The sequence below is a fragment of the Choristoneura fumiferana genome, chromosome 11 (assembly GCF_025370935.1).
Source record: "Choristoneura fumiferana chromosome 11, NRCan_CFum_1, whole genome shotgun sequence".
In the NCBI taxonomy this organism is placed as follows: domain Eukaryota; kingdom Metazoa; phylum Arthropoda; class Insecta; order Lepidoptera; family Tortricidae; genus Choristoneura; species Choristoneura fumiferana.
In genome coordinates, this window is record NC_133482.1 from 7537612 (window position 1) to 7545310 (window position 7699).

Below are 7699 nucleotides of genomic sequence, written 5' to 3' on the forward strand. Positions count from 1 at the left end.
TAAAATAGACAAAATACCCGTTGATCTATTTAATAATAAATAATCAATTTACTGAACAGATTAATTATTTTGTAATAGGTTCTAGGTTTTCACATCACTAAATTTAATGTCTATGGTCGGGTTACTGGCGTCTTTGTTTACGCTTGTCATAAATTGGATTTGAATACAATATACATAACAATCATGATGACGAAGGGTACCTACCTATAAATAAAGTGACGATGTTTTTCTCTCGTGAAGAATTTTTCTAAAACGACATTGTATGATTTCGAAAACCATTTTCGATTCAAGTATCTGTCTGCTTAAGATTAAGCAAAGTTTTTAGTATCAAATGTTAACCTAAATAAATGGTAGTTCTTGGATAAAAACGTGAAAAAATTAACTTTACATCCACATAAATATAGTAACATCCATCATAAGGTGGAATTACGGGTAAGGTTCTATTTTTGAAGATCCCTTATTAGAAAAATATCCAACTTATAAAAAAAAGATTTTTTTGAACATGTTGATGAATGAGTTACGTACTCGTAACATGTTCAGATATGATAGATTGCCACTATCTAAGCATAATGGGCATTTTTCAATTAAATTTCCAACGGCCAGCATGTACCATGTTTAGTCCTGTTATTGGCAGTGATGATAGATGGACGGCGAGTAATGGCAAACTTATTCCAATTTATCACACACCGCGACGCCGCGCCGCATACACAAACATATTAATGTATATGAGCACACGCATTTATTTACCCGGCATCCAGCTGTGCCGATTCGTACATAATACCCGACTCAGGAGTTGGGTGTCAGTGCCATATTTATAGCTAACCCGCAACATCAATACGTAGTCGATTCTCCTATCGCACAGCATATTTTGCACTTGTGCGTTAAAAAGGTTAAGGCAATGCTTAACAGGAAATAACGTTATGCAACTCTATACAATTTCGTTTAAATAGAGAATTTGTAGTTGAATATGTTTGATCTTGTCCTTAATCTAAACTAAAACCCTGGGATACGCTGCCTGTCAGCATGAATCGTCCCATTAATGCTTAAAGAGCACCCGAAAACCAATATGCTTATAGAATGTACTGTACTAACTTCTTGCTTACGTTCATTTAATTCTGGCAGCATAGTTCCATTTTTGAATAATAATATTGAACGGACGCAAGGGTGTTAAACAGAAGACTTGTATATCTGAGCTGCTAACGTAGCGAGTTATTTGGAAATACACATGAAAATATCATAAAGAAGTGTTTTTCTTAATTTAATGGAGTATTATTAGGATAGTGGACCGTCCGTCCACTACAGTACCCACTAAAACGTTAACCGGTCTCTCAAATGTTTACATTCTGCCCATCTAAACAAAACTAGTGGTTACATTCGAGTGTGAATCCATTGAAGTGGGCGCCTTAATTAAACTTTAGGGGTAAAAGCGAAGGACGCAAAATACACAAACTACCTACAAAAATAATTGATCTTCAAACATTCATAAGTTTTGAACATTAGATTTTTATATTCGCAATTTAATGGCGAAGTATGAAGAAACAACATGTAACCGAAATGATCATTATTTTTCCACATCATTCGGGCATACCCCGGCCCACACCATGACCCCGCATAAAAACCGGAACTTTTCGTGTAAAATTACCCCAATCATAAAAGTATTAATTGGAATTCAGTTGAAAACAAACAAACGGAAAAAATGCATGAATTTTGAATTTCAAACTCGGATATTCGTAATGGTTTTTCTGTTCTTTGTTTTGACTCACTCTGCTGCCTTTACATACCTATTCGGCACGCCAGAATTAGTGTTTTTAAAAAATTGGGTGAGTTTTTATTTCGCTTTTTGTACTAATTACGCTTCACGTATGCGAACACATGTCATTTGATGGTCCCGAGCAAAACCTGCCCAAAAAATATGCCAGTCAATAAATAATTAATTAAATACCGTAACTAGTCAACCCAGCAAAACAAAAAATTGAATTTCGGAATAGTTCTGTAAGCGGTTTAGAACTACATGTCTATTTACTATTTATAAACGCTTTGAAACTTTTACAAGATCGTCCCGATAAGCTTAAATAACTATGTATGATAGTATTATGTCATTTAGCTTTTTTACTAGCAAGATAACTACGGTAAAGTAACCAATAACGTTCAGGAACATTATAGTACTTACGTTATTTTTAGGTAATGGTTCCATTTATTGAGTTTGAGTACCGAACAAACGTTAGCACTCTATTTTATAGCCATAATACAAAGGTTTTCACGTACTCGTACCTACACACATGCTCATTTTCCTTCATTCTTTCACAAAATTCTATCAGCATAAATCTTAGCAGTACAAACATCTTTAATCTAAGTATACAGTAGAGAAATCCCTTTTACACCCAAAAGTAGGATTCCATTTCGCTCGGGTCATAATAAAGCTCGAGTACTATAGACACGATACCTACATAAAAATTCAATTTCAAGATTTTGAGGTGCGCGACGGTATGAAAAGGTGTGACAAGGGTGAGACGGATATGGATTTCTGAGGGTCGAGCCGCCATATGACATTTACATTTGACCGTTATTTTCCTTTTGTTGTTAATCCTGCTGTTTTAGTCGTACGTTTAATTATTTAATAAGCACGTAAGGGTTAAATTTAAGAACGTTTATACGACGGGTGCGGACTTATTTATAAACGCGTGGGCGTATACGATACGCAGACGCTTAATCTTTTAATAAGCATTTATGTATAACGACTTACGCCATTCTCCTCATTTTGAGATAAGGAGATATATTGATCTTTCGCCCACAATTATGATCGTCATCTAATTAACCTCTATCTCTATAGCTACATCTTTACTAACACTATTATGCGAAAATGTTTGTTTGTTACGCTTTTGCGCTTAGGTAAGGTACCCAACCAATACGCGCAATAATATTTTTTTTCTCAGACGAAGTCGCAGGCAACAGCTAGCACTCCTGTGATGAGACCTATTTTCGTTGATAAATTCATCTAACTCGAATTCAGTTTCTAATATAAAGTTAAATGGTCAAACTATTGAATTTGTAAAATCAACAGTATTTTTAGGAATAACGCTCGATTCTAAACTACAGTGAGGACCTCACGTCACAGCAATCGCGGGTAGATTGAGCTCTGCTGCTTTTGCAGTTTGGAAAATACGGCAGCTAACCGATGTGGCGACGGCACGGTTGGTGTATTTTGCTTACTTTAATAGCATTATTTCGTTCGGCCTTATTTTATGGGGATCTGCTGCAGACATTGAGTCAATTTTTAACTTACAAAAGAGAGCAGTTAGAGCAATTTATAATTTGAAGACGCGTGAATCTTTAAGATCTTTTTTTAAGGAAACAGGTATCCTAACCCTGCCGTCGCTTTATGTTTTTGAAATAATCATGTATGTAAGGAAGAGCATATTTGATTTTCCCACTAATGTCGATAAGCCAAAGGTTACTAGAAACACAGGGAAGCTTAAAGTTCCATCTTACAGACTGGCTAAAACCAAAAAGTCGTTTCTGGGAAATTGCATACGTTTTTATAATAAAATTCCAAAAAATATTATAAATGAAACAGATACAAAATTCAGATCTATTGTCAAGAAGACATTAATATCTAAGGCGTATTATAAAGTTAATGATTATATCATGGACAGGGATATTTGGAAATAATTCCGATCCGCATTAGCGATCCCTTCAAATAGCGAACCTACTGTGTTAAAAATAAAGTTGTGTTAAATACTTGTGATGTACTTATACATATCATTTAATAATATTGTAAATCTGTTTAATACCTCGCTGAGTTTCTTGCCGGATTCGTCTCAACAGAGGTTTTTCCGAACCGGTGGTAGATTTTTTTTGACATTCATGGGTGCTTGTTAAAGCCTAAATTGTATAAAGATATTTTTTGACTTTGACTTTGATTTTTAACTCGCCGTCTTACGTCCTCGTTAAAAGTACAGAAGAACTTTGGTGACTAATACAAGATGACCTTTTCCCACATTAGGGAAAAACTTTTCAACTTGAAATGTTACGATTTCCAACAAAACCAGAATTGCTGGGCATGGGTACCGAAACATAAACGTTCATATTTGTCAGTATTCAGTCAGTCTCAGTAACCATCAAGACATCATAGGGGAATGTAGTATTGAGAGATTTATTTTTAATTGATATAGAGTGGTAAACACCTAAATTAAGATTTTTATTTGATTTTTGTTTACACTGCATTCACTATATAATTTGATTGTGGGGGCTACGAGAATAACAATTCAGAGTGACATTAACTTCGAACTCGTGGTTTGACATTTGCCACTACATACCTATACTCAGCGGCATAATATTTGGCCCACTCTACATACAAAATTACCTATTACTGCATAAGTTTGAGGGCCAGATTTTTTGCCGCTCAGTATACTGAAATACAAACATCTCACTTGTAGCGACACAGGATTGCTTAGCTTGCGCGATATGGCTAACACGCGCTAGCAAGATAATGATACAATAATTCAGAGAAGAAAGAAAGAAGAAAGAAGGTCAGCTTGACTAAATACCCCCTGAAAGTACATGTTTTTTTTAACAAAATTTTTGATTCAAAATGTAGTCACCCTTTTGACGCGGTAGTCGCGGTACACTTTGAACGTCGATGTATGAAAACATTTATCAACCACAATTAAAAACTCAGGAAAACATTTAGAGGGGTGAGCCGAACTACGAGAAACTCAACCAAAATGAAATATTCCGGAATAATTTAAAGACACGTTGCATATGTAAAGCGAGAGACAGTAGAACCTCTGAATGTATATTTACTCGTATATATGAGTATATTTTAAGCGCCATATGTATATCACAATGTTGATTCCGTGAACGTAATCATAACTTCAAGGTGCTTGAGTTTCAAAGCGAGCTGTTTATATAACTACTCGAGTTTGTGAGTAAACGCCCGTTTTACGGAATTAAAAATGTTTACACGGATTTTATAATCAGAGACGAATTAACTCTGGTGCATTGTGCTAAAGCTAATTGGATTTTGTTTTATTAGAAATACCTGTTACAAACGTGGCTTTTAATATAACTTGACCTTATAATTATTTCAGTTGTAACTTTCGGGTCCAGTCAGCATTATCTACTTAAGTATATAAAAATGGATTCCTATTTCCCTTGGTCACACCATAGATTGAGAGTGACTGTACTGATTTCATCCACCTTTTTTATACTATTCTACAAAGTACCTACTTATTAGAATTCTAATAAGTAGGTACTTTGTAGAATATGTTGATAGAAAATAATGCAAAGTTGCCCTAAAAATAAGATAATTTAAGAAAAATTAACGATATTATAATTTTTTTTCTTATGTAAACTTAGTGGGTGTAATTACGACCGTTAGGATTAGAGACATAAAATTTGGCACGAGATTTATTATGCATCGTTAATGAAATTCACGACGTAGTTTTAGGGAACTACCACGGTTTTTTTTTAAAGAAAATTTAAATTTTGATGCAAGGCGTAGTTAGTTTTATTAACCCATCGCGCGACCAACGACTTTTTTGGGTAATTTACAACAATTGACTAATCACGGTAATTAGATACGCGCCACTGTGGCGCGCAGGGCGTTCGACAGGTAAAAAAATATTTTTTTTGCTAACTGCATTCTTGTTCACTGTACTTACATTGTCATCCAACATACACGAGGTAAGTAGTAAAATTAAATACAAGTTTGTAAAAAACCTTATCGATGTTCGATGGTAGTATACCTATTGATTTGCTACAATAAGTATGTACTTACTAAGTATTTACCACGAGCTCTACGGTGAAGGAAAACATCGTGAGGAAACCTGCACAAACCTGCGAAGCAATTCAACGGTGCGTGTGAAGTTCCTAATCCGCACTGGGTCAGCGTGGGAACTACTGCCCAAGCCCTCTCATTCTAAGAGGAGGCCTGCGCCCAGCAGTGGGACGTATATAGGCTGGGATGATGATGATGATGATGTACTTACTAACTGTAACAAAAGTCTGGTCTCTGCAAATAAACATTGTTTCTTATTTAACCTTGTTACCTGTATGTTGTTACGTCAAAGTAATAAGACAATCATTATCTATATAACTCAATTTTCGCGTAGCACATTGAAGGTCTAGCTACGCGTTTGAGGCCCCGCCAGACGGCGAATAGGTATAGTACGGACTTTAAATACACATAGAAAGTTCTTTAGGTGTATGTATCATTGTTGGTGTAGTATTTCATTGATAGTATTAATATGCCTTATTTCCAGTCATTTGCATTCGGCTGCTAGGTACAGACGTCCATTTAGATTTAAGACGATTGAGTGTTTAGTCTACTACAATATTTAGTATTTTCATACGAAAGGTGGTAAAAATTTCAATCCACCTTAATATTTTTTAATTTATATCATCAATCAACACCCCAGCTAGGTTTTTAGGGTTCCGAAGTCAAAATGGCAAAAACGGAACCCTTATAGTTTCGCCATGTCTGTCTGTCTGTCCGTCCGCGGCTTTGCTCAGGGACTATCAATGCTATTAAGCTGTAATTTTGCACGAATATATACGAGTATATAAACTATGCCGACAAAATAGTACAATAAGAAATCAAAAAAACATTTTTTTAGAGCACCTCCGATTGACGAAAAGTGGGGGTGACTTTTTTTCTCATCCAACCTTGTAGTGTCGTTGGATAGTTATTTTAAAACCATTAGGGGGTGCTAAAACGATTTTTCGATTCAGTGTTTTGTTTGCAAAGTGCCCCCCCCCCCCTAATATCTAAACCAGTGGGTGGAAAAATTTGAAAAAATTCAGGGTGCTAGTAAGTATATCCAACTTACAAAGAAAACTACAACGGTTAACTTTTCTTGAGAATTATTAGTAGTTTAAGAGTAGCAGGAGCAGCCTAAGGTATAAAATACATATACCTAAACTTGGAATACTTATTCCGTACAAAATACGAAATCTTTAGAAAAATATTACTAATTTTTTTCCTTGTTGCTACGGAACCCTATTTCGGGCTTGTCCAACATGCTCTTGGCCGGTTTTTACATACTATAGTTCTTTTTTATACGAAACATACAAACCTAGCTTTTGTGTTTTCTGACAACATTAATAGAAATTCTTTGGTTAAAATCAGTTAACATTTAGAATGTGTAAACTGTTTCTTAAAAAAGCTGGTTAAAGTTTTTACTTCATAAAAACTCTTAATTTTCCTTTCAGTTATTAACAAAAGGTTTCCACCTGAACATAAAAAGAAATATAATACATATAATGCCGATAGTATTTTATTACTGGAACAGAAAGCATCCACTAACGCCTATCGCCTGTAAGCCAGTCGAAACCATCTGTATTAGCCGGGTATTAGCGGAAATAAAAGATAAGCCAGAGCGGCGTGGACCGGACATACGTCCATGTCGTCCATTCCCCGCTGTCTCTATCAGCACACGAGCACACGTTAGCTAAAGCCCTGTTTGGACGAGAAAAATTATACAAGTATCAGACCATTGCGCCGCTCAATCGATCACTTGAAACTCGGTAGCCCTGCAACCGCGCAATGTATTTCTACTCGCATTTTCTCACTTGAGTAAACAGTACTTCACATGATAATGACGCGCGGACAATTCGCCATATCAAGTACAAAGCAAACGCAAATTAAATTTATGCGTTACGCAGCTTACGGTCGTGTTATTTACTGACTTTGTGTTAT